Below are 26127 nucleotides of genomic sequence, written 5' to 3'. Positions count from 1 at the left end.
GTCAGCTCTACCCACCACCAGTCCCTCCCATCAGGAAACTTGCACAAGCCTCTTAGATAGCCTCATCCACCAGAAAACAGACAGCAGAAGCAAGAAGAACTACAATCATGTAGCCTGTGGAACAAAAACCACATTCACAGAAAAACAGACAAGATGAAAAGGCAGAGGACTATGTACCAGATGAAAGAACAAGATAAAACCCCAGGAAAACAACTAAATGAACTAGAGATAGGCAACCTTCCAGAAAAAGAATTCAGAATAATGATAGTGAAGATGATCCAGGACTTCGGAAAAAGAATGGAGACAAAGATCGAGAAGGTGCAAGAAATGTTTAACAAAGACCTAGAAGAATTAAAGAACAAGCAAACAGAGATGAACAATACAATAACTGAAATGAAAACTACACTAGAAGGAATCAATAGCAGAATAACTGAGGCAGAAAAATGGATAAGTGACCTGGAGGAGAGAATGGTGGAATTCACTGCTGCGGAACAGAATAAAGAAAAAAGAATGAAAAGAAAGGAAGACAGCCTAAGAGACCTCTGGGACAACATTAAACACAACAACATTCACATTATAGGGGTCCCAGAAGGAGAAGAGAGAGAGTAAGGACCAGAGAAAGTATTTGAGGAGATTATAGTCAAAAACTTCCCTAACGTGGGAAAGGAAATAGCCACCCAAGTCCAGGAAGTGCAGCGAGTCCCATACAGGATAAACCCAAGGAGAAACATGCCGAGACACGTAGTAATCAAATTGGCAAAAATTAAGACAAAGAAAAATTATTGAAAGCAGCAAGGGAAAAACGACAAATAACATACAAGGGAACTCCCATAAGGTTAACAGCTGATTTCTCAGCAGAAACTCTACAAGCCAGAAGGGAGTGGCATGATATATTTAAAGTGATAAAAGGGAAGAACTTACAATCAAGATAACTCTACCCAGCAAGGATCTCATTCAGATTCGATGGAGAAATCAAAAGCTTTACAAGCAAAAGCTATGAGAATTCAGCACCACCAAACCAGCTCTACAGCAAATGCTAAAGGAACTTCTCTAAGTGGGAAACTCAAGACAAGAAAAGGACCTACAAATACAAACCCAAAACAATTAAGAAAATGGTCATAGGAACATACATATCGATAATTACCTTAAACGTGAATGGATTAAATGTTTCAACGAAAAGACACAGGCTTGCTGAAGGGATACAAAAACAGGACCCATAGATATGCTGTCTACAAGAGACCCACTTCAGACCTAGGGACACATACAGACTGAAAGTGAGGGGATGGAAAAAGATATTCCATGCAAATGGAAATCAAAAGAAAGCTGGAGTAGCAATACTCATATCAGATAAAATAGACTTTAAAATAAAGAATGTTACAAGAGACAAGGAAGAACACTACCTAATGATCAAGGGATCAATCCAAGAAGAAGATATAACAATTATAAATATATATGCACCCAACATAGCAGCACCTCAATACATAAAACAACTGCTAACAGCTACAAAAGAGGAAATCGACAATAACACAATAATAGTGGGGGACTTTAACACCTCACTTACACCAATGGACAGATCATCCAAAATGAAAATAAATAAAGAAACAGAAGCTTTAAATGACACAACAGACCAGACAGATTTAACTGTTATTTATAGAACATTCCATCCAAAAACAGCAGATTACACTTTTTTCTCAAGAGTGCACGGAACATTCTCCAGGATAGATCACATCTTGGCTCACAAATCAAGCCTCAGTAAATCTAAGAAAATTGAAATCATACCAAGCATCTTTTCTGACCACAACGCTATGAGATTAGAAATGAATTACAGGGGAAAAAATGAAAAAAACACAAACACATGGAGGCTAAACAATACGTTACTGAGTAACCAAGAGATCACTGAAGAAATCAAAGAGGAAATCAAAAAATACCTACAGACAAATGACAATGAAAACGCGACGATCCAAAACCTATGGGATGCAGCAAAAGCAGTTCTAGGAGGGAAGTTTATAGCTATACAAGCCTACCTCAAGAAACAAAAAAAAAATCTCAAATAAACAATCTAATCTTATACCTAAAGGAACTAGAGAAAGAAGAACAAACAAAACCCAAAGTTAGTAGAAGAAAAAAAATCATAAAGACCAGAGCAGAAATAAATGAAATAGAAACAAAGAAAACAATAGCAAAGATCAATAAAACTAAAAGCTGGTTATTTGAGAAGATACACAAAATAGGTAAACCATTAGCCAGACTCATCAAGAAAAAGAGGGAGAGGACTCAAATCAATAAAGACAGAAATGAAAAAGGAGAAGTTACAACAGACACCACAGAAATACAAAGCATCCTAAGAGACTACTACAAGCAACTCTATGCCAATAAAATGGACAACCTGGAAAAAATGGACAAATTCTTAGAAAGGTATAACCTTCCAAGACTGAACCAGAAAGAAATAGAAAATATGAACAGACCAATCACAAGTAAAAAAAATGAAACTGTGATTTAAAATCTTCCAACAAACAGAAGTCCAGGAACAGATGGCTTCACAGGTGAATTCTATCAAACATTTAGAGAAGAGCTAACACCCATCCTTCTCAAACTCTTCCAAAAAAATTGCGGAGGAAGGAACACTCCCAAACTCATTCCATGAGGCCACCATCACCCTGATACCAAAACCAAAGATACTACAAAAAAATAAAATTACAGACCAATATCACTAATGAATATAGATGCAAAAATCCTCAACAAAATACCAGTAAACAGAATCCAATAACACATTAAAAGGATCATACACCACGGTCAAGTGGGATTTATCCCAGGGATGCAAGGATTCTTCAATATACGCAAATCAATCAATGTGATACACCAGAGTAACAAACCGAAGAATAAAAACCATATGATCTCAATAGATGCAAAAAAAGCTTTTTACAAAATTCAACACCCATTTATGATAAAAACTCTACAGAAAGTGGGCATAGAGGGAAACTACCTCAACATAATCAAGGCCATATATGACAAACCCACAGCAAGCATCATTCTCAATGGTGAAAAACTGAAAGCATTTCCTCTAAGATCAGGAACAAGACAAGGATGTCCACTCTCACCACTATTATTCAACATAGTTTGGAAGTCCTAGCCACGGCAATCAGAGAAGAAAAAGAAATAAAAGGAATACAAATTGGGAAAGAAGTGAAACTGTCACTCTTTGCAGATGACATGACACTACACATAGAGAATCCTAAAGAAGCCACCAGAAAACTACTAGAGTTAATCAATGAATTTGGTAAAGTTGCAGGATACAAAATTAATGCACAGAAATCTCTTGCATTCCTATACACTAATGATGAAAAATCTGAAAGAGAAACTAAGAAAACACTCCCATTTACCACTGCAACAAAAAGAATAAAATACCGAGGAATAAACCTACCTAAGGAGACAAAAGACCTGTATGCAGCAAACTATAAGACACTGATGAAAAAAATTAAAGATGATACCAACAGATGGAGAAATGTACCATGTTCTTGGATTGGAAGAATCAATATTGTGAAAATGACTACACTACCCAAAGCAATCTACAGATTCAATGCAATCCCTATCAAATTACCAATGGCATTTTTTACAGAACTAGAACAAAAAACCTCAAAATTTGAATGGAGAAACAAAAGACCCCGAATAGCCAAAGCAGTCTTGAGGGAAAAAAAACGGAGCTGGAGAAATCAGACTCCCTGACTTCAGACTATACTACAAAGCTACAGTAATCAAGACAATATGGTACTGGCACAAAAACAAAAACATAGATCAATGGACCAAGATAGAAAGCCCAGAGATAAACCCACACACATATGGTCAACTAATCTATGACAAAGGAGGCAAGGATATACAATGGAGAAAAGACAGTCTCTTCAATAACTGGTGCTGGGAAAACTGGACAGCTACATGTAAAAGAATGAAATTAGAACACTCACTAACACCATACACAAAAATAAACTCAAAATGGATTCAAGACCTAAATGTAAGACCAGACACTCTAAAACTCTTAGACAAAAACATAGGAAGAACACTCTTTGACATACATCACAGCAAGATCTTTTTTGATCCACCTCCTAGAGTAATGGAAATAAAAACAAAAATAAACAAATGGGACCTAATGAAACTTCAAGGCTTTTGCACAGCAAAGGAAACCATAATCAAGACGATAAGACAACCCTCAGAATGGGAGAAAATATTTGCAAACGAATCAATGGACAAAGGATTAATCTCCAAAATATATAAACAGCTCATGCAGGTCAATATTAAAGAAACAAACAACCCAATCCAAAAATGGGCAGAAGACCTAAATAGACATTTTCCAAAGAAGACATACAGATGGCCAAGAAGCATGTGAAAAGCTGCTCAACATCACTAATTATTAGAGAAATGCAAATCAAAACTACAATGAGGTATCACCTCACACCAGTTAGAATGGGCATCATCAGAAAATCTACAAACAACAAATGCTGGAGAGGGTGTGGAGAAAAGGGAACCCTCTTGCACTGTTGGTGGGAATGTAAATTGATACAGCCACTATGGAGAACAGTATGGAGGTTCCTTAAAAAACTAAAAATAGAATTACCATATGATCCAGCAATCCCACTACTGGGCATATACCCAGAGAAAACCATAATTCAAAAAAACACATGCACTCCAATGTTCACTGCAGCACTGTTTACAATAGCCAGGTCATGGAAGCAACCTAAATGCCCATCGAAAGGCGAATGGATAAAGAAAATGTACATATATACAATGGAATATTACTCAGCCATAAAAAGGAACGAAATTGGGTCATTTATTGAGACGTGGATGGATTTAGGGACTGTCATACAGAGTGAAGTTAAATCAGAAAGAGAAAAACAAATATTGTATATTAACGCATATATGTGGAACCTAGAAAAATGGTATAGATGAACCAGTTTGCAGGGCAGAAACTGAGACACAGATGTAGAGAACAAATGTATGGACACCAAGGGGGGAAAGCCGCAGGGGGGTAGTGGTGGTGGTGTGATTAACTGGGAGACTGGGATTAACATGTATACACTGATGTGTACAAAACTGATGCCTAACAAGAAACTGCTGTATAAAAAAATTTTTTAAATAAAATTCAAAAATTTAAAAAAAGAAAATAAAGTGAGTTTCTGTCTTATTCTAAAAATGTCTAAGCCTGACACAAGGTGTGTGTTAAGTCAGCAACTGTACTTAAAGGGCCAGTTTGAAATGAATGAAAATCAGTCTGAAGAGTTCTAATAATGGTGTAGTAATTTCTGGCAACTCATTAAATTAATGCTTCCACATATAGCAATTATAAAAAACAAATAAAACCTGTGGATAAAACACTTTTAAGAATGACTTGAGGGCTTCCCTGGTGGCGCAGTGGTTGAGAATCTGCCTGCCAATGCAGGGGACACGGGTTCGAGCCCTGGTCTGGGAAGATCCCACATGCCGCGGGGCAACTGGGCCCGTGAGCCACAATTACTGAGCCTGCGCGTCTGGAGCCTGTGCTCCGGAACAAGAGAGGCCGCGATAGTGAAAGGCCCGCGCATCGCGATGAAGAGTGGCCCCCGCTCGCCGCAACTAGAGAAAGCCCTCGCACAGAAACGAAGACCCAACACAGCCAATAAATAATAATAAAAAATAAATAAAGTGAAATTCTAAAAAAAAAAAAAAAAAAAAAAAAAAAAAAAATGACTTGAAAGCAGAAGAAACCATCAAGAGCAGGAAGAAATTGGAAATTTGACGACTGAAAGAAGGGAAGTACACTGGAAGAGGTTCAAATTTACACAGCTCTTCCCCCTGAGGGCACTCCTAGTCTGCAATAGCACGGGGCTACTAGAACTCAAGCAAAAAGCCGCAGTTTTATTAAGTCGATGGCCACAAAGTAGCTAGAAATACAGAGGGCAAATTCAGGAAAGGTGTGAGTCACAGCAGCAGAAGCCTCAAAAACTAATATAAACTCCTTCAAATTCTTCACTGAGCCCTGAGGTAGTATGCTCAAGGAAGATTTCAAGGAGCTCAGTGGAAAACAACAACTGGAAATCTACAAGAACTCAGCAGCAATCTCAGCTGCTGCCCACTGCAGAGGAGACATGAGCCTGTCCAAGTTACAAGGGCTTAAAAAACACCTCAAGCTTTCTACAGACCCATCTTAAAGTATAAGACCAAGCCTCCACAAGTTCAAGGTGATCAAGCAGTTATTTAACTATACTTATCAGAAGAAGATAAAGAGAATTGAGAGATATATCACCCACAATGTCCACTCTACAATTAAAATTTTCTAGACATGAAAAGCAGCAGGGAAATGTAACCTACTGTCAAGGATGGAAAAAAAACAATAAACGGAAAAAAACAATGAAATAATTCAAAGGAAGAAATTAACAAGCAAAGACTTTAAAGAAGCTACTATAAATTTGTTCAAGGACTTAATGGGAAACATGGTCACAATGGGGAATCTCAGCAGATAAATGGAAAATAGTTAAAAAATGAAATACCAGAACTGAAGAGTATGTTATTTCAAAGTGGGCTTAGAGATATCTGTACCACCATGTTCACTGCAGCATTACTCACAATAGCCAAGACATGGAAACAACCTAAATATCCATCAATGGATGAATGAATAAACAAGATATGATGTACATATTCAAGAAAATATTGGCCACAAGAAAGAAGAAGATACTGTCATTTGCAACAACATGGATGAACCTTGAGGACATTATGTAAGTGAAATAAATCAGAGAAAGATAAATGCTGTATGATCTCACTTATATGTGGAATCTAAAAAGCTGAACTCATATCAACAGAGAGTGGACAAGGGCTGACGGGGGTGGGGGGAATGGGGAGATTTTTGTTAAAGAGCATAAACTTTCAGTTATAAGATAAATTAAGTTCTGGGACTCTAATGTACAGCATGGTAACTATAGTTAACAAGACTGTATTGTGTACTTAAAAGCTGCTAGGAGAGTAAATCTTAAACATTCTCACCACACACACAAAGTAATGTTAACTGTGTGAGATGACAGACGTGTTAACCCACCTTATTGCGGTAATCATTTAACGATATATACATGTATCAAATCATCACACTATACACCTTAAACTTACACAATGTTGCTTATCAATTATATCTCAGTGAAACTGGAAAATAAGTAAATAAATAAATGGGGGGGTGGGGAATGGGCTTGACAGCATATTAGAAGCAAAATAAAAAAGAATCAGTGACCTTGAAGACAAATCAGTAGAAATTAATCAATCTGAAGAACTGAGGGCAAAAGATTGAGAAAAAAAATTAAAAATAACAGAAACTCACAGACCTATATTACATTTTTAAGCAAAAGAACAAGAATCTCAGAAGGAAAAGAGAGAATGGGGCAGAAAAAGCATTTTAAAAAATGGCTAAAAATTGGTGAAAAAACCAATCTGCAAATTCAATGAGCTCAACAAACTCTAAGCAGAATAACCAAAAAAAAAAAAAAAAGAACACATCAAATTGTTGAAAATTAAAGACACAATGGAGACTAGAAGACAATTAAGAAGAATCTTTAAGTCAACCAGAATCTATATCCAGCAAAAATATTCTTGAAAAATAAGAGTAAGCGTATATATATATAAATATATACGCTTACTCTTTATCTGGGGGTGTGTGTGTGTGTACACGTACACACGTAAGCTGAAGACTTTAATCACTAGACCTGGACATTACGCAATGTTAAAGGAAATTCAAGTTGAAGGGAAATGATATCAGACGAAACTTACATCTACACAAATATAGAAAATCCGAAACAACTATGTAGTTATATACAAAACACTCTCTTGTTTCTCTCTATAAATTCTTTAAAAGGCAACTGACTATTTAAAGCAAAAACAGCATTGTGCTGAAGCAAAAATTAACACACCAATAGCAAAAAGATTAAATGTAATTATGCTTTTTAAGGTTCTTTCATTTTACATCAAGTGGCATAATATTAATGCTAAGTGAACTGTAAAAGTTAATCATGAATACTGTAATCCCTAGAGCAGCCACTTATACAAAGCAGTACAGTTTAAAAAGCCCATTAAAGTTCTAAAATATTTTTTAAAATTTGACCAACATAAAAGAAGGCAATAAGAGAAGAGAGGAGACAAACTGACAAAATAGAGCAAAATGGGAGAATTAAACTTATCCATATAAATAACATTAAATGTAAAGTTACCAAATCCTCCACTCAGAGACAGAGTTTATTAGATATGTTTACTATTAAAAGAAGAGATGGAGGAAGGAAGGGAAGAAGGAGGGAAGGAAACCCATTAAATACATGCTGTCTATAAGAGACACACTTTAAACACAGACACAGGACTTCCCTGGTGGTGCAGTGGTTGGGAATCTGCCTGCCAATGCAGGGGACATGGGTTCGAGCCCTGGTCCGGGAAGATCCCACATGCCGCAGAGCAACTGGGCCCATGTGCCACAACTACTAAGCCTGCGCTCTAGAGCCCGTGAGCCACAACTACTGAGCCCGCGTGCCACAACTACTGAAGCCTGCGCTCCTAGAGCCTGTGCTCCACAAGAGAAGCCACTGCAATGAGAGGCCCTCGCACCGCAATGAAGAGCAGCCCCCACTCACTGCAACTAGAGAAAGCCTGTGCGCAGCAACGAAGACCCAACACAGCCAAAAATAAATAAATAAAAATTAAAAAAAAAAAAACAGACACAGGTTAAACATATAATAAAAAATTATACACCATAAATATAAATAGTAAACATAAGAGAACTGGTATAAGTTAACTAATGTCAGAAAAAATTAATTTCAGTAAGAGAATTATCAAAGGTTAAAAAGGTCAATTCATCCAGAAGGCATAACAATCCTAAATGAGAATGCATCTAATATCAGAGCTTGAGGGGAAAACTACATGGAGGAAATACATGAAGCAAAAGCTTAAAAAGTTACAGGAAGAAATGAACAAATGCACAGGTATATTTGGAAATTTTAGAACCCCTCTCTCAGCAACTGAAATGGATAAAAAGCAACCCACAGGCATATAAATCAGGGGTCAGCAAACTGCAGGACCTCTGCCCATCTTTGTAAATGAAGTTTTATTATAACACTGCCATGCCCATTCATTTACATATTGCCATGACTGCTTTTTGCACTACAAGGGCAAAGTAGTTAAAACAGAGACAGTATAATTCACAAAACCTGAACTATTGTCTATACAGCCCTTTGCAGGACATTTTCTGACTTCAGATATAGCTGATTTAAAGAACACTATTAACCAACTTAATTGTATGAGACTATATACCACACCATACAATATGCCTCACATTTCAAAAGACAGAAATCTTACAGAGTATATTCTGTGACTATAACAGAATTACATAAAAAATCAATTTCAATAAGCTATCCAGGAAAACCCAAAATATTTGAAAATTAAGCAACACACTTCTAAAAAAATCCATGAGTCAAAGAAGAAATCACAGAGAAAATTAGAAAATATTTTGAACTGAAAATGAAAATACACCATACAAAAATGTGGGGGAAATTATAACTTTAAGTGCTTATATTTAAAAACAAAGTCTTAAATTTAAATATCTAAATTCCCTAATTAAATACCTAAATTTCCAGCTTAAGAAGCCAGAGGATAAAAAGAACAAATTAAACCAAGTGAAAATAAGAGTGAAGGAAGTTATCAAGATAAGCATAAAATCAATTAAATTATTGAAACCAAAAGTTGTGGAAAGAAAATTGCTAAACCTCTAGCAAGAATGACCAAGGAAAGAAGAGTGTAAAGAGGGGTCACTACAGATCCTACAGACATTAAAAGGATCACAAGGGAAAATTACAGTCTTTCTGCCAAAAGACTTGATAACTTAAATGAGACAGATATACTGCTTGGGGGAAAAAAGACAAAACAGAAAATCCATATAACCATATATTTACCAAAGAAACAAAACCTGTTACCAAAAATCTTCCCGCATGCACAAAAAAACCTCCATGCCTAGATGGTTACCAAACATTAAAGAAATTATATCAATCGTATACAAACTACTTCTGGAAACAGAAGAGGAAACATTTCCGGGTTTCAGAAGACTAGTCTAACCATGCTATTAGAAGGCATTACAAGAAATGGCAATCATAGACCAATATTCCTCCTGAACATAGACACTTAAATCCTCAACAAAATATTAGCTGACCAAATTCAGAAACAGATAAAAGGACAATACATCATGACCAAATGAGATTAACCCAGGAATGCAAAATTGGTTTAACTTCCAAAAATCAATAAATATAATTCACCATAATAACAGAATAAAGCGTAAAAGCCATAGTCATCTCAATAAATACAAAAAGAGGGGGACATCTAACAAAATTCAACACCCATCCATAATTTAAAAATTAAAATCTCACTAAACTGGGAATAGACGGGAACACGCTCCATCTGATTTCTTTGAATCTACAAAAAAACTACTGCTGACATTCTACTTAACGTTAAAAGACAATGTTTTCCCCTTAAGATGCGGAATAAAACAAGAATGTCCATTCCCACCATCTCTTCACCATTAAATTGAAAATGCTAGACAGTGTAATAAAGTAACACAAAGAAATAAAAGCTTATAAAGATGGGAGAAAAAAGAATAAAACTTTTATTCACAGATATGATTGTTTATGTAGAGAAAATCCTAAAGAATCTACAAAAAAACTATTGGAACTAAATGAATTTCAGCAAGGTCAAAGAATACACACACAATTTTTAAGACAACTACTGTATTTGGATATACTATCAGAAAAAAATCAAAAAATAAATTTAGAAAATAGCATCAAAAAGAAAAATCTTTAGGAATAAATTTAACTGCAAGATCTCTACGGAGAACATTAAAATGTTACTTTACATTGTATGTACATATGTTAATATGTTAACAAAATCATATTACATAATTGACATAGTAACATATGGAAAAACCTTTTTCATTGGGCTGACGTAAAGATCTTGCATAGATACGTAGATACATAACTATAAATTTGTTTACAGTATGTATCAAAAAAAGACCTAAATAAAGGAAGAGGTAAACAACTGTACTAATAATCTACTGCTGTGTAATAAACTACTCCAAAACTTCAGCAGTTGAAAATAACATTTATTTTCTCACACAGTTTCTAAGGGTCAGGAATCCAGGAGCAGCTTAGCTGGTGGACCTGGCTCAAGGGTCTCTCATGAGGTTGCAAACTGTAGTTAGGTCTACACTCAACTGAAGGCCAGAGGATCTGCTTCCAAGTTCACTCAAGGCTACTGGCAGAAGGCCTCAATTCTTTGTCATGTGGATGTCAGGAGACAATATTCCATTGGTCTCTTGCGTTTCTGCACATCTTGCAACTGAGGATCTCACTGCCCTTTGTTCCAGACTAACTTCCCAAAGGTGTTTATAAAGTGAACAGATGTGGAAGATAAAGTCTCCTCCAGAGCAAAGAACAGGTATGCTTACTGCCCATTAAAAAACATCCAGGTTCCCTATGTTCGGAATTCCTCTCTTGTAATGCAAGCACTGCATGTGCAGTTGTCATCTGACCCTCTTCACATCAAGTGTGATTTGGAGCTTGAGGAACTGGTGCAAAAATGCTGACAGTACCCTGGCTACTACTATAGCTGTGACAATAACCTGTCTTTTGACGCAGACCCAAGAGTCTCATGTCTTCTATCAGCATCCATGAAACTGCAGTAGGCTAACTTGTTAGCTTGCAAGTAGGGTAAAATCTCAGCTCCTTCACAGGCTTGACAATGGGCCTCTCTACAACATGGCAGCTGTTTTCTCCTAGAGTGACTGATGAGAGAGAGAAAGAGACTAATACACAAGCCACTGTGCCTTTTATAACCTAATTTCAGAAGTGACTTCAACCATATTATGTTGGTTACACAGACCAACCCTAATATAATGTGCAAGGTGACTACAAAAGGATACAAATACAAAGAGGCAGAGATCAATGGGAACCATGTTAAAGGCTGACTACCAAATTCAATATTGTTATAGGTCAGTTCTCCCTAAATGAGCAACACAATCCCAATCAAAATCCCAAAAGGTTTTTTTTTTTTAATAGAAATTGACAAACTGATTTTAAAATTTATATGGAAACACAAAGGAACTAGACTGGCCAAACAATATTAGAAGATGCACACTATCTGATTCCAAGACTTAAGGTAACAGAGACAGTATGATACTAGCATAGGAGAAACAATTAGATCAAAGAAACAAGAGAGTCCAGAAACAGATCCATACATGTGTTCAAACATTCCTGGACAAAAACACAAAGGCAGTTCAGTGCAGGAAAGAAAACAAAATTTTTCAAACAATGGTGTTGGGATTGGATAAATGCATTTGTAAAAATGAACCTCAACGCCTACTTCACACCATGCACAATAATTCAAGATGGATCATAGCCCTGTACGCAAAAGACTATGAAACTTCTAAAAGAAAACAAGGGAAATTATTTTCAAGACTTGGGAGTAGGCAAAAGCTTCTTAAAACTCAAATCTATTAAAGAAAAAAATTGATTAATTGAACTTCGTCAAAATTAAAAACTTTAGCTTATCAAAATACACTGTTAAATGGGCTTCCCTGGTGGCGCAGTGGTTGAGAGTCTGCCTGCCAATGCGGGGGACACGGGTTCGAGCCCTGGTCTGGGAGGATCCCACATGCCGCGGAGCGACTGGGCCCGTGAGCCACAATTACTGAGCCTGCGCGTCTGGAGCCTGTGCTCCGCAACAAGAGAGGCCGCGATAGTGAGAGGCCCGCGCACCGCGATGAGGAGTGGCCCCCACTTGCCGCAACTGGAGAAAGCCCTCACACAGAAACGAAGACCCAACACAGCCATAAATAAATAAACAAATAAATAAAATAAAATTAAAAAAAAAAAAATACACCGTTAAGGAAAACACAAACTTACAAACTGGGACAAAATACTCTCAATACACTGATGTGACAAAAAACATATCCAGACTATATTAAGAATTCTTACACATCAATAATAAAAAGATAACCAATTTTTTTTAATGTGCAAAAAACTTAGGGATATTCCACAAAAGAAAATACACTAATTATTGACAATTGTCAGTAACCATATGAAACATCATTAGCTCGCAAAGAAATCCAAAATAACACCACAAGATACCATTTCATGCCCACTAAATAGCTAAAATTTAAAAAATGATTATCCAAATGCTGGCAAGGATGTAGAGCAACTAGAATAACACAGAGTCACAGTGAGAGTATATAAGAGAAAACTGAAAAACTACACAGCAGTTTTTTATATAGTAAAACACACATCTGCCTGTGAACCAGCAATTCCAATCCTAGGCATTCACTCAAGAGAAATGAAAACACATGTTTGCAAGAAGATCCCTGCAGGCCTTATTCTTAACAATAAGAAACTGGAAACAACTCAAATATCCATCAACAGAAGAAAAGATAAACTCTGGTATATTCATCTAACAAAATACTACTCAGCAATAAAAAGAAGAACTCTGACACATCCAACCTCATAGATGCATCTGGAAATATATGTTAAGCAAAAGAAGCTAGATGCAAAAAAGCACACACTGTATGAAGACCAAACAAAATAATCTACATTGTTAGAAATCACAGTGCTTGGGAGAGAGGGGAACAGAATGGAAAGGGCAACCACTGAACTTCCTGGGGTGATGAGAAGGTTCTTTATCATCTTCTGGTTATCAGTCAGTTACACGGGTAACTGTCACACCTAAAAGCGAACAGCTAAAATCTGTACATTTTATTGTATTCAATTTATATCTCAATTTAAATAAATAAAAACAAATTTTAAAAATAAATCTGAGCTCATAGTATTAATTTTCCATTTTTTCTTTGTCCTGGGTTGTCCACATATATACTTAGTGTATATATATACACATTTATGGGTTATCAGTAATTGTTACTCATCTACTATGTGCCAAACATGATGCTAGCTTCCAAAATAACTGTTAAGTCCATGCCTCAAGAGGATAACAATCTAAAGCAAGGAAATACACAATAACAATACACAATGTGAGGGTTTCCATTATAAAGATATACACGGGGGGACTTCCCTGGTGGCGCAGTGGTTAATAATCCGCCTGCCAACGCAGGGGACACGGGTTCGAGCCCTGGTCCGGGAAGATCCCACATGCCACAGAGCAACTAAGCCCTCAAGCCACAACTACTGAACCTGTGCTCTAGAGCCCTCTAGCCACAATTACTGAGCCCGCGTGCCTAGAGCCCATGCACCACAACAAAGAGAAGCCACCACAGTGAGAAGTCCGTGCACCCCAACGAAGACCCAACACAGCCAAAAATAAAAATTAATTAATTAAAAAAAAGAAAAGATATACACAGGGACTTGTGAGAAGGAGAAAAGGGCACCATACACTGCCTGAAAGAAGAGTTAGGTAACAGAAAAGCCTTTTCATTAGGTGAAGGATGAAAAGCAGGACTTCGGACGTGCAGACAAGCAGGAATGGATCATTATAAGCAGAGAAATACCACGTGCAAAGACACAGAGGCAAAGGGTCTAACACAACAGGGAGCTAGGAGCAGTTCAGTGTTTTTGGAGTTTGGAGAACCTATGGGGGAAAAAAGGAAATGCCAGCAAGGTAGGTAGGTACCATGCTAATGTTAAGGCATTTGGATTATAGAGGCAGTGAAGAGGCACTGAACAGCTTTAAGCAAGGGAATGACACATACAAATCTGCAATTAGAAGTATCACTCTGCTAACACTGTGAGAGAAAGCCTAAAAGAGAGTGAAAAATGGAAGCAGAGCTACCTGTAAGAAGGCACCTGCAACAAGCTAGTCATGTTTCCTTTTAGTAAACCAACACTGCACATGGACTGAAGAGAAATTCAAGAATCCCCAAAATGGACAGGAAAATGAGTAAAGATTAAGATCAGACTGTTCACAGAAAAAAAAAAAAAAAGAATGATCAAAATGGCCCAAACATATGAAAGGATACTCATCTTCACTCATAAGAGAAATGTAATGACATAAATCACAGCAAGATCCTTTTTGACCCACCTCCTAGAGAAATGGAAATAAAAACAAAAATAAACAAATGGGACCTAATGAAACTTCAAAGCTTTTGCACAGCAAAGGAAACCATAAACAAGACGAAAAGACAACCCGCAGAATGGGAGAAAATATTTGCAAATGAAGCAACTGACAAAGGACTAATCTCCAAAATTTACAAGCAGCTCATGCAGCTCAATGTCAAAAAACAAAAACAAAAACACAATCCAAAAATGGGTAGAAGACCTAAACAGACATTTCTCCAAAGAAAATTTACAAACAGGCAACAAACACATGAAAGAATGCTCAACATCACTAATCATTAGAGAAATGCAAATCGAAACTACGAGGTATCACCTCACACCAGTCAGAATGACCGTCATCAAAAAAATCTACAAACAATAAATGCTGGAGAGGGTGTGGGAAAAGGGAACCCTCTTGCACTGTTGGTGGGAATGTAAATTGATACAGCCACTATGGAGAACAGTATGGAAGTTCCTTAAACTAAAAATAGAACTACCATATGACCCAGCAATCCCACTCCCGGGCACGTACCCTGAGAAAACCATTAATTCAAAAAGAGACGTGTACCACAACTCTATTTACAATACACAGAACATGGAAGAAACCTAAGTGTCCATCAACAGATGAATGGATAAAGAAGATGTGGCACATATATACAATGGAGTATTACTCAGCCATAAAAAGAAACAAAATTGAGTTATTTCTAGGGACGTGGATGGACCCAGAGTCTATCATACAGAGTGAAATAAGTCAGAAAGAGAAAAACAAATACCGTACGCTAACGTATATATATGGAATCCTAAAAAAAAAAAAAAAAATGGTTATGAAGAACCTGGGGGCAGGACAGGAATAATGACGCAGATGTAGATAATGGACTTGAGGACACGGGGAGGGGGAAGGGTAAGCTGGGACGAAGTGAGAGAGTGGCACTGACATATATACACAACCAAATGTAAAATAGCTAGTGGGAAGCAGTCACATAGCACAGGGAGATCAGCTCAGTGCTCTGTGACCACCTAGAGGGGTGGGATAGGGAGGGTGGGAGGGAGATGCAAGAGGGAGGGGATATGGGGATATATGTATAGCTGATTCACTCTGCTAAACAGCAGAAACTAACACACCACTGTAAAGCAATTATACTCCAATAAAGATGTTAAAAAAAAAAAAAGAAATGTAAATTAAAACTACACTGAGGTACCATTTTTCACCTATCATATTGGTGAAAATCCAGAAAGTGTCATTGTATGCTGTGGTGGCAAGGCTTTAGGAAAACAAGTACTCTCGTGTATACAATACTGTTACAACCCTCATGAAGGACAACGGAACAATATCTATCAAAATTATATCCTACAACCCTCATGAAGAACACCTTAACAGTATCTATCAAAATTGTATCCGCTTTATTCTTTGACCCAACAATTCCACTTCTAGGAAGTTAATCTACAGACACACCTGCATGTGTACAAAATGATATATGTACAAGGTTGTTCATGCAGTATTTTTATAATAGCAAGAACTGGAAACAATTTAACTGTCCATCAGTGGGCTAGTTAAATTATGGTCCATAAACAAAATGAGCACTCTGCAGCTGTTGAGAGAGAGAGCACACATACTAGCACTTTATATACTAATACAGAAGGATCTCCAGGGTATACTGTTAAGTGACATAAATAAAATAAATAAATAAATAAATAAATAAATAAATAAATTTTAAAAAGGCAAAGCAGTTAAACTTTCCAGCATTAGTGTAAAACATGTGTTGGGGTGAGGGGAGGCGTGGGGTGGGATACATATACTTGTACAGGGTTGTATTTTTTAAATCCCCAGAAGGATATATAAGAAATCCAATAATACTAGTAAACTACTGTAGGAATCTGGGAACTATACAGATGAGGAAGGGTATGGAAAAGAGACTTTTTTTCTCTTTTTGGTTTTTTACTTTTGAAGTATTACTGTGCACACAGTGTTAAAAAAAAAAAAACAACTTTGAAACTACTGTATCAGAATCAACAGGATTTGGTAACTCATTTGATTTGAGAAGTAAAGGAGATAGAGAGGTCAAGATGACACCCAGGTTGCTGACTTGATGACAAACCTAGCCATTGAACTTAAAAGAAAATCTGTATTAACCAGTGCAGATGTTAAAGGATAGAGGAAGGCAGCTCAGTTTTGGACACGTACTGGAGTGTTGTGTCTGACGGCATATGAGAAGAAGGCGATAGGAAATTGAGAAGAAACGTTAGGGCTATGGCTGTTAGCAGAAGCCTTGGGAAAAAAAAAAGGAAAACATTTTATATGAGCCTAATTTACCTAGGAATTATTTATTCTGCAAACCCAATTAACCAGAGAATAAAACTAAAAAGGCAACTAACTCAAAGTGACAGCATAAGGCCACATAATCATACCTTCTTCTCACAGACACCAGGCTCTCACTAAAAGCTTATTTATTTCTTACATTTAGATAACTTCCCAAGTTCACAACAGATTAGAAACATCAAAAAAGGGTGCGGGTGAGAATTCCCCGGCTGTCCAGTGGTTAGGACTTGGCACTTTCACTGCCGAGGGCCCGGGTTGGATCCCTGGTCCAGGAACTAAGGTCCCTCAAGCCTAGAGGCGTGGCAAAAAGTAAATAAGTAATGTTTTTTAAAAAAGGGTGCAGGTGTAGCTACCAGAGGCAACCATTTGGCAGCAACATGAGGCAGCAAAAAAAAAAAAAAAAGATGGGAATATCACCAATACCTCAAAAAAGCACAGCATTCTTCAAGTGCTCTTCACAGAGCCAGAGTCCCATATTTTATCATCTAAGACTTGGCCAAAATGGTCCCTCCTTTAAGAAGTTTTTCATGGTTCCTGCACTCTTACCTAAGTAATTAATCTCCCTTTAACAAATTTCCAATTTCAAATATGTTGTTTACACCTTCCCGAAAGCACTTTATTCTGCCTCGTTTTATAATTATTTTACAATTATAACTGGTATAACTGGTATTTTGTGATACCAGTCTCTTTCTTCCCACTTGAATATAGATCTCTTAAATAAAGGTGTATCTTTCATCTTTATATCTCCGAGCACAATTTCCTTACATAGTATAGCATGCAAATATCCATTCAACAAATATCCGTATTTGCCTTCTATAAAGTCTTGTGAATGGGCCTGCCACAAAATAGAGTCTCCCTGCCCCAAGTTATAATAGTTTTTTACTAAGTACTTACATACTTGTCACCAAGGGAAGCATTTGGCCTGGCTTATACCAAAAACTAATTTAAGGGGTGACTGGAAGTGACCGCTAATGGGTTTAGGGTTTCTTTTAAAAGAGAAAAATATTCTAAGAGCAGATTGTGGTGATGGTTGCACACACCTGCGAATGTACTATAAATTGATGAATTGCACACTTTCAATATGTGAACTGTATGGAATGTGAATTATATCTCAATAAAGCTGCTTTTAAAAATGAGATACCTGCTATTATTCCCCACTTCACAGATTAAGAAACTGAGGCTTGGCAAGATTAGGTAATTTATCCACGGTGACAAAGCTAGCTAGTGATGGAGGCAGGATAAAAACCCAAGCAGTCTTGACTCTATGTCTATATGCTTAACCGCCATGCTCTTCTGCTTTCCTCAGCAAAGGACTTCACTTATCAAGCATCATATTAAATGCCTAAATATGTTCCTACTGCTGTTCAAGCCTTCAATGCTAGTGACCTTCCGAACTCCACGTAGGACTGCAAAGCCTTGACCTAATTATGTTACACCATGAAGGTAGAGGAGAAGGAAAGCAAAACGCTGAAAAGAAAAGGACCAAAGAGACAGAGGAGGGGAAAAAAGTACTCAAGATCTATATTTCAAAGCTTTCCATTCTGAGCATAAGACTACATGAAACATTACTACTGCTTGACTGCTATCATCAAAGTTGGTGGGCAGGCCTAATTCACCTGAGCTGGGGGCTTCCTGGACTAGGTCTGCTGAATCCAGGGTTTCTTGGCAAAAGAGACATTTTAGGCCAGATAATTTTTTGTTGTGGAGGGCTGCCCTACACATTGTAGGATGTTTAGTAGCATCCCTGCCTCTACTCACTAGATGCCAGTAGCACCACTCTTCCCACTCCCAGTTGTGACAACCAAAATGTCTCCAGGCATTACCAAAGGTCCTTGGGCGAGGAGCTGGGGAAGGAAGGGGTGTTCAAAATCACCCCCATTTGAGAGCCACTGGCCTAGACTAAAGGTAAAGTTGAAAAAGGGCCAGCCATTTGATATTAACTAGTGTACATAATAACTGGAGACAGACAAAAACTTTTTTTTAACCAGCTTTACTGAGACATCTTTGACATATAAAAATGTAGATATTTAAGGTATACAGCTTGTCTTTTGATATATGCATGCATTGCGAAAACATCACCACAATCAAGCTAATTAACACATCTCTACATACTTACCATGGGGCGGGTTGGGATAGGGGGTAACAGACAAGAGCCTTTTAAACCAATTGCCTCCCAAGCCTACTAAGAAAAAAAACTTATTTCATTAAAAAAAAAAAAAAAAGTGAAGCTGGGGTGGGGGCAGCATGTAGGGATTAAATAGGAACAAAGCTCACGTAGTCATGCCAACTTCTGCACAGGTCAGCATGTAAGGCCCCTGACACTAGCAGAATATCAACTATAAAGAGGGACTACTAAAGATCAGAAAATAGATCTAAAGAATGTTAAAAATGAGAACTGCTCCCTTTGGTTTGAAGAAAAATCAGTTTCCCTTATAATAAAAACTAAGTGTCCCTCATCTCTGGAAGAACTGAAACATCAAAGTCAAGGTTGCCACCCCACCAGGGAAGAAGAGCAAGTCAAATGACAGTATAAATAAAAATGAAATGACAGTTGGGGCACAAGGGGGGACTGGTGAGACAGGACAAGCAGACAGTAGGAGATAGAGCTGACCCTATATGAAATTACTTGCCCTGACTCTCAAATCTCCCTTCCTGCCGTTATGTAATCTTCCATTAAGACCAAGTTAAGGGCTTTCAATACTTAATCTCTGGTTATTGTTCAAAGTCTAGCACTGCAGCCTCCCCATTCAGAGCACTGCTCCCCCTCAAGGTGCCACGGGCTCTGAAACCTTATTTCTCTCTAAAAGTTCCATCTCCTTCAAACCATTTTAGATGGGGGGGAGGGGCACACAGATAACTTAACCTACTCAATCTAAAGTGTGTGCTGCAAGTAACGTTTGCCCAATAAGCATACAAAAATGTTTTCCCCTCCTCATAATCAACAAAATGCAAACCCAAAACAAGATACAAACTTCACATATCAAATCAGCAAAAGGCATAAAGTTTAATAAAGCCCAATGTTGGGGAACATGTAACAGTCATAGTCATATACTGTCAGTTTGTGTAAGTAGTTACAACCTACATACCACTCAAAAGGAGTCAGAATAAATTATGGTGACACATGCATATAATACTCTAATCATTGTTTAAATTATGTTGATCTATATGTGCCAACATGAGGAGCTATGTGACATCAACTACAGAAAAAAGTAAATTTCAGAAAAAAAGTAAACAATATAGCTTTTAATCACAAAAAAAAAGCAGTAAGTATAATACTATTTGCATAAATTTTTTGAAAAGTAAATTTTCTGAAAACTGTTAACAGTGGATTACCTTTTAGGGAGAAGAGATAAAGTAGCTTTTATTTTTATCTTCTGTACCATAAGAATTTCCTTATCATATACATGTACAACTTTTAACTTAAAATATACGATTCTTTAAAGTACTCTGTTCTCGCCAACCGTAACAACTACTCTCACTACCAACTCTCCATACACACCCCAACCCCCATCCCAATATCTGAAGGCTAACAAATTGCCTGACGGAATTTCAGCTACTTAGGGATGCATTTTGTAAATACATTTTGTATATATATCTGGGGCTTTTCTTTAAAATCTCTTCCCTTACTTCTCTAAAACCACCTCTGAGATGAAAGAGAAAAAGAATCCCTACACTGCCCAGGGAACCACAAACTCTTGTTTCCTTTTGGGCCCCCTAACCATTCTCTCCAAGAGAGAGACAATGCTTGTGGTCATAATGTCCCCTCCTTTGCTCTCCCACATAAAGAAGAGCAACCTTAACTGTCACTGAAGAGGGAGGAAGGCCTGCCCCTTGTAGAATCACTTAACAGCAGGGATCCTACTCTGGTTTTTCTCAGCTCTCATCACCTTGGTGCAAGTGGCAAACCACCACTCAAAACTTCTATAGGGCAGAGTCTCAGTCCTGTTTATTACATCATCCATGGTAGAGTATATATATGAAGCTTAGTATTTGTTCATTTTAACTGAATCAGGTCAGAGCAATCTCTGTCAAAGGGAGGCAAGTTAGTGGAGTACTTCTAGATCATGGTCCTTTAAAGATGCCTCAAATTAGCTTCCTGCTTATCAGTCTTCCCTCCACTCCCCTTAGCTGACTTATAAGTTTTACATAGCTAAACCAAGTATTTCTAATTACTGCTTATTACTGATGTCTAATCATTAGAGCACAATAACTATCATGGATATTTTTAAACATCTCAGAGTAATGGCTTTAAGATTTACTTTAAACAACTAAATTTAACTAATCTGAGTTTAATCTTCACGATTTTCTCACTGAGCATGATCATCCCTATCAACTGAAACAATTACAGCAAACTTATCCTTAATTTTGAACTAATTAGTGAGAAAGAGTTATAAAACCTTTTTCAAGTATTGGGGAAAATGGTTATAATCAGGTGGTTCATGACAGTATAGTGTGAGGAAGAGCTGACCTCTACACGCCAAGGAAGCACAATTTTGAACCATTTGGCAGCTTCTTAAATAAGCTTAAAAAGTAAATATGTTCTCAGAGAAATTACTGGGTTTATTTTTAGACTAAGTATTTTTGGAATTTTTAACATTTCCAAATAGGAATACGCAAACCAAATACAATTTTCTCCAAACACCTACTGTAACCAGAAGCAAACGACTTGTGTAGCAAATTGAGTTTAAAAGTAAAAAAAAAAAAAAAAAAAAAAAAAAAAAAAACAAAAACACACTCATGCACACATGCATCTTATAACAAAATAAAGTTCAACACTAACTTCCAAATTACTCTGGCTTACAAGTTTAACAAAGAATAAATAAATGCCTTGTCAAGTATTGTTACACAATGAAAGATCAAGCAACTCCAGGAGACAGAGACATACAAGAGGTTATCTTCTGAGACAATTTAAGTGGACCGAATCCTGGAAAGAAATTATTAAAACCAGACTCTGGGGCTTCCCTGGTGGCGCAGTGGTTGAGAATCTGCCTGCCAATGCAGGGGACACGGGTTCGAGCCCTGGTCTGGGAAGATCCCACATGCCGCAGAGCAACTAGGCCCGTGAGCCACAATTACTAAGCCTGCGCGTCTGGAGCCTGTGCTCCGCAACAAGAGAGGCCGCGATAATGAGAGGCCCGCGCACCGCGATGAAGAGTGGCCCCCACTTGCCGCAACTAGAGAAAGCCCTCGCACAGAAACGAAGACCCAACACAGCCATAAATAATAACTAAATAACTAAATAAATAAACCCCCCCCCAAAAAAAAGTTAAAAAAAAAAAAAAAAAAAAACAGACTCTGAAACAGATGGTTAACCTCGAAACTTTATTTCTTGGTTGAATGAATGAAAAAAAAGGGGGGAAAGGAGACAGAATAATATGCTACCTGGCAATAATTTTAAATATTGCTTAAGTCCTGAATAAAACAATACAGACCACGTGGATGCTTCTAAGCCTCCAGGAGATCGAAGGGCTGCCTCAATTCCACCACAAGAATATGACTGTGACTTTGAATAAATCAATCAAGTTACAATCTGAACCTAATTTCTCATGCATATAATGAGTGAGTTGGAGATCATCTAAGTTTCCTTATAGCTCTCTAACACTAACAAAGGAAATACAAATTTATTCTTTTCTAACATAGATTATATACAGTACTTGTCATCCAAGCCAAATCACAGTGAGCTCTCCTGTTAGTTCTAGGCACACATGATCAAAAAAAGTAGCACTGAGGAAGCCACAGGACAATCCTAATCTCCAAGAGGGAGAAGCAGAAAGAACACAATCTCCCAAAATATTCCCCTCTACACAAAGTTTTGGGTACCATTCAGTCTTCACCAGGGCAAGCCCTGTCTAATACAGCATATCACTTTATTTTAGGCTTAACAAATTATTGACAAAGCCTGGTCCTCAAAACATAACTCTTTGTATCCGTTAAAGTTGCAAACCATTTTAAAATAAATTTAAAAATTAAAACTTTTATCCAACAGCCAGCTCAGTAGAACTAGTTGTCAAATACACTTAGTACAAAACATTCCACGACAACAAGGATCACTATCTTCACCAAGTTATCTCCTCTAATATTTGGGAAAAGTGAGGCAAAAGGCATAACCAGACAAGAATGAAAGTGACAGGAAGAGTACAAAAGCTACTGCAAAAAAACAAAGTTAATACAAGGAGAATCAACCTCAACAAAAAAGGAGAAAATAAGAAAGGGCACAAAAGTACTTTAAGAAAAAATAAAGGCCAATACAAACACTACCTTGTCATTTAAAATACTCACACGTTCAAGCAAAACCCAGAGTATAATTTTTTAAACCATCAAAAAAGGCACAAAAAAAATTACTACTTCAGTAATCAAAGAATATCTAACGTGCACCTTTTCTATATACATTCGTACATTTATTTTGAAAGAATAATGTTCTCAATCTTTTTTTTACAGTTGTTTTCAAAATAAATCTACCTTTCTATAAAAAGTTCCATGTTGAAACTGTCACCTACATATTCATCACTGTAAATTTTAATTAGGTTTTCTGCTATCACCAGACGATACCAGATTAACCGTTCCACAAACTGACCTGCACACACCACAGGAATGCTCATCTTATTGTCTAAAACTGCTAACATCTCCGACATATGTACTGCATAAATAAGTGTCCTTTCTAGCCGATATTTTGCTTAATACCATTTTTCTGTTTTTAACTATTTTACTTGACTACTGCTTACGTAAGTATAGAAAATGCTCTATCTTGGAACTTCACCTACATGTGTTCAGAACAATGACTATACTGCCATTCAAGTTTTAAATAATTATGACTTATTTACAGCTCGCCTCATATATAAACACACTTGAATTTTTAGAAGTTATTAGGAAGACAGTAAAAGACCTCCAAAACTCACTCAAGACCGCAGACCAACCTTCGAAAGTAAAGGCTACATCCAAAGTCTCCCAAACGGTTTAACAAACAGAGTTGGGTAGGGTCGTTCAGGACAGTACTGCCCATCCATCACTTCATAACAGAAGTGTGAAAAGAGCGTTCAAAGCACGTCCTTCAAAATCAAATATAGGGTTCCCTTTCGGGGGTTGGTTAGGATGCCTAAACATGTGTCAAGTAGGCAGGGACCTGCTCTTTCAAACCCTACCCCGAGTTTACACGGGCCGCGAAGGAACGCAGGAACAGGAAACTCTGAAGCCGACGAGGTGCAGCGTTTCAGGGTTCAGACTCATTCCCTTGAATAACTGTACCGCGCCTTAGCGTAGCTTTAACGCATATACCAAAAGGCAACAGCAGCAAGAAACCACAAACAGCGTTTCCTCTCGACCAGAAACTTTTCAGGTGTCACTAAGATAAGAGACTGCGAAAATGTCAACGGTACAGCTGCACACCGTCTGCATGGTCGCTCCGACTCCCAGGCTTCCGAAAGGAAAGCTAGAACTCAGTGGTGGCCCGGGAGAAGCCACTCCAGCCCGTGCTGGACTCTTCCTCAACTAGGTCCTCGGGTGCCTCCAGCACCAGCTCCAAGAGGCGCGGTAGGCGCGCTTTATCTCCCGCGACTGGCAAGTAACAGGATAAAAATGTCACTCGGTCGGCCCGTTGTCGTCGCCCGGAGCGGAGACTGCGCGGCGCGGGCGACCCAGCGGCGGGGGCGAGGGCGCCGAGGCCCGCACACCGCCCCGAGGTCAGCCCCGACCCACGCTCCCCGCCCCTCGCCCGGAAGGGGGAAAACCCGCCCGCGGGAGGATTCAACAGGAGCGCCGCGCCGCCCGCCTGCCGCCCGGGAAACAGCCGCCGGGCGGCCGGGCGCGGGGGGAGGGGCGGCGGGGCGCGGGCGGCGGGGCGGCGGGCAGCCGGCGCGGACCCCCGGCCGCGCGCAAGGTCACCGCCCGCCGCCCGCCGCCCTCGACGCCGCGGGCGCCCCAGCCCGGCCAGGGCGGCAAGTTTAATTTCCAGAGGCTGCGGCGGAGCCCGCGGCGTGGAGGGAGCGCGCCGGCCGCGGGGCCCTCCCCACCCCCACCGCAGAACCCGGCCCACGCCCCCGGCCCGCGCCCTACTCCTCCCGGCCCCACCGCCGCCAGGCAGCCAGCGGCTGCAGCCCCCGATGCCGGGAGGCGAGTCTCGGCTGGCAGGCGGGCGGCGCTTGAGCCCCGCCACAGACTCAGCCGCGGTGGCGGGCGCTGAAAAATGGAGCGCGGCGACCAGAGGGAAGAGACATTTTCTTCCCGTTAACTGAATTGCTTCCTACCTCCGGGTGGCCGACTCGCTACTCCTCTCACTCCGCTGCTCTCCGGGATCCGCCGCCGCCGCCGCATCCAATCGCCTCCTCCCCCCCCCTCCCCTTCCGCAGCCAGCCCGGCCGTTCCTCCTCCTCTCCGCTTCAAAATGGCGCCAAGCGCTATTCAGCGGCTGCTCCAATCGAACCGCTGCGGACAGCACCCGGGGGCAAGCAGAGCGCCGCGTGGGTGCGCAGCGCCCCCTGCCGACCGGACAGTCTCACGCGCGCGCGCGCGCGTCCGCCCACCCCTCCGCCCGACTCCCCGCCGCCCCGCCCCGTGCGCGGGCGCGTGCCCGCCTCCGCTCCGCCCCTCCCCGCCCGTCGCTCGCGCACGCAGCCACACGGGCACGCCGCCGCTGTAGCCGCGGTGGCGGCGAGACTGGCAGCTGTTAATGCTTTCTCGCTTCCTTGACTTTTGCCGAAAACCACATAAATTGTTATATGTCTCTAGCCTTACGGGTAAAAGTTGGGA

The 26127-nt window shown here is 39.2% G+C and overlaps 1 protein-coding gene across 6 annotated transcripts in view; it reads right to left on the bottom strand.

Annotated features, from left to right (window-relative positions):
- The window catches only part of PDS5B (PDS5 cohesin associated factor B), a 197071-nt gene extending 171295 nt beyond the window's left edge, over window positions 1-25776 (bottom strand). For 4 of the 6 annotated variants that reach the window (XM_036831559.1, XM_036831560.1, XM_036831563.1 and 1 more), the window contains exon 1: window positions 25626-25776. The gene's annotated coding sequence lies outside the window, so the exon portion shown is untranslated. The remainder of the gene's footprint in view (window positions 1-25625) is intronic. The other 2 variants (XM_036831561.1, XM_036831562.1) reach the window with 2 other exon arrangements.
- Window positions 25777-26127: the final 351 nt, after the last annotated feature.

The sequence above is a fragment of the Balaenoptera musculus genome, chromosome 18, assembly GCF_009873245.2.
Source record: "Balaenoptera musculus isolate JJ_BM4_2016_0621 chromosome 18, mBalMus1.pri.v3, whole genome shotgun sequence".
Taxonomy (NCBI): Eukaryota; Metazoa; Chordata; class Mammalia; order Artiodactyla; family Balaenopteridae; genus Balaenoptera; species Balaenoptera musculus.
Note: the sequence above shows the minus strand (reverse complement) of the source record. Positions and strands in the feature narration are given on the sequence as shown.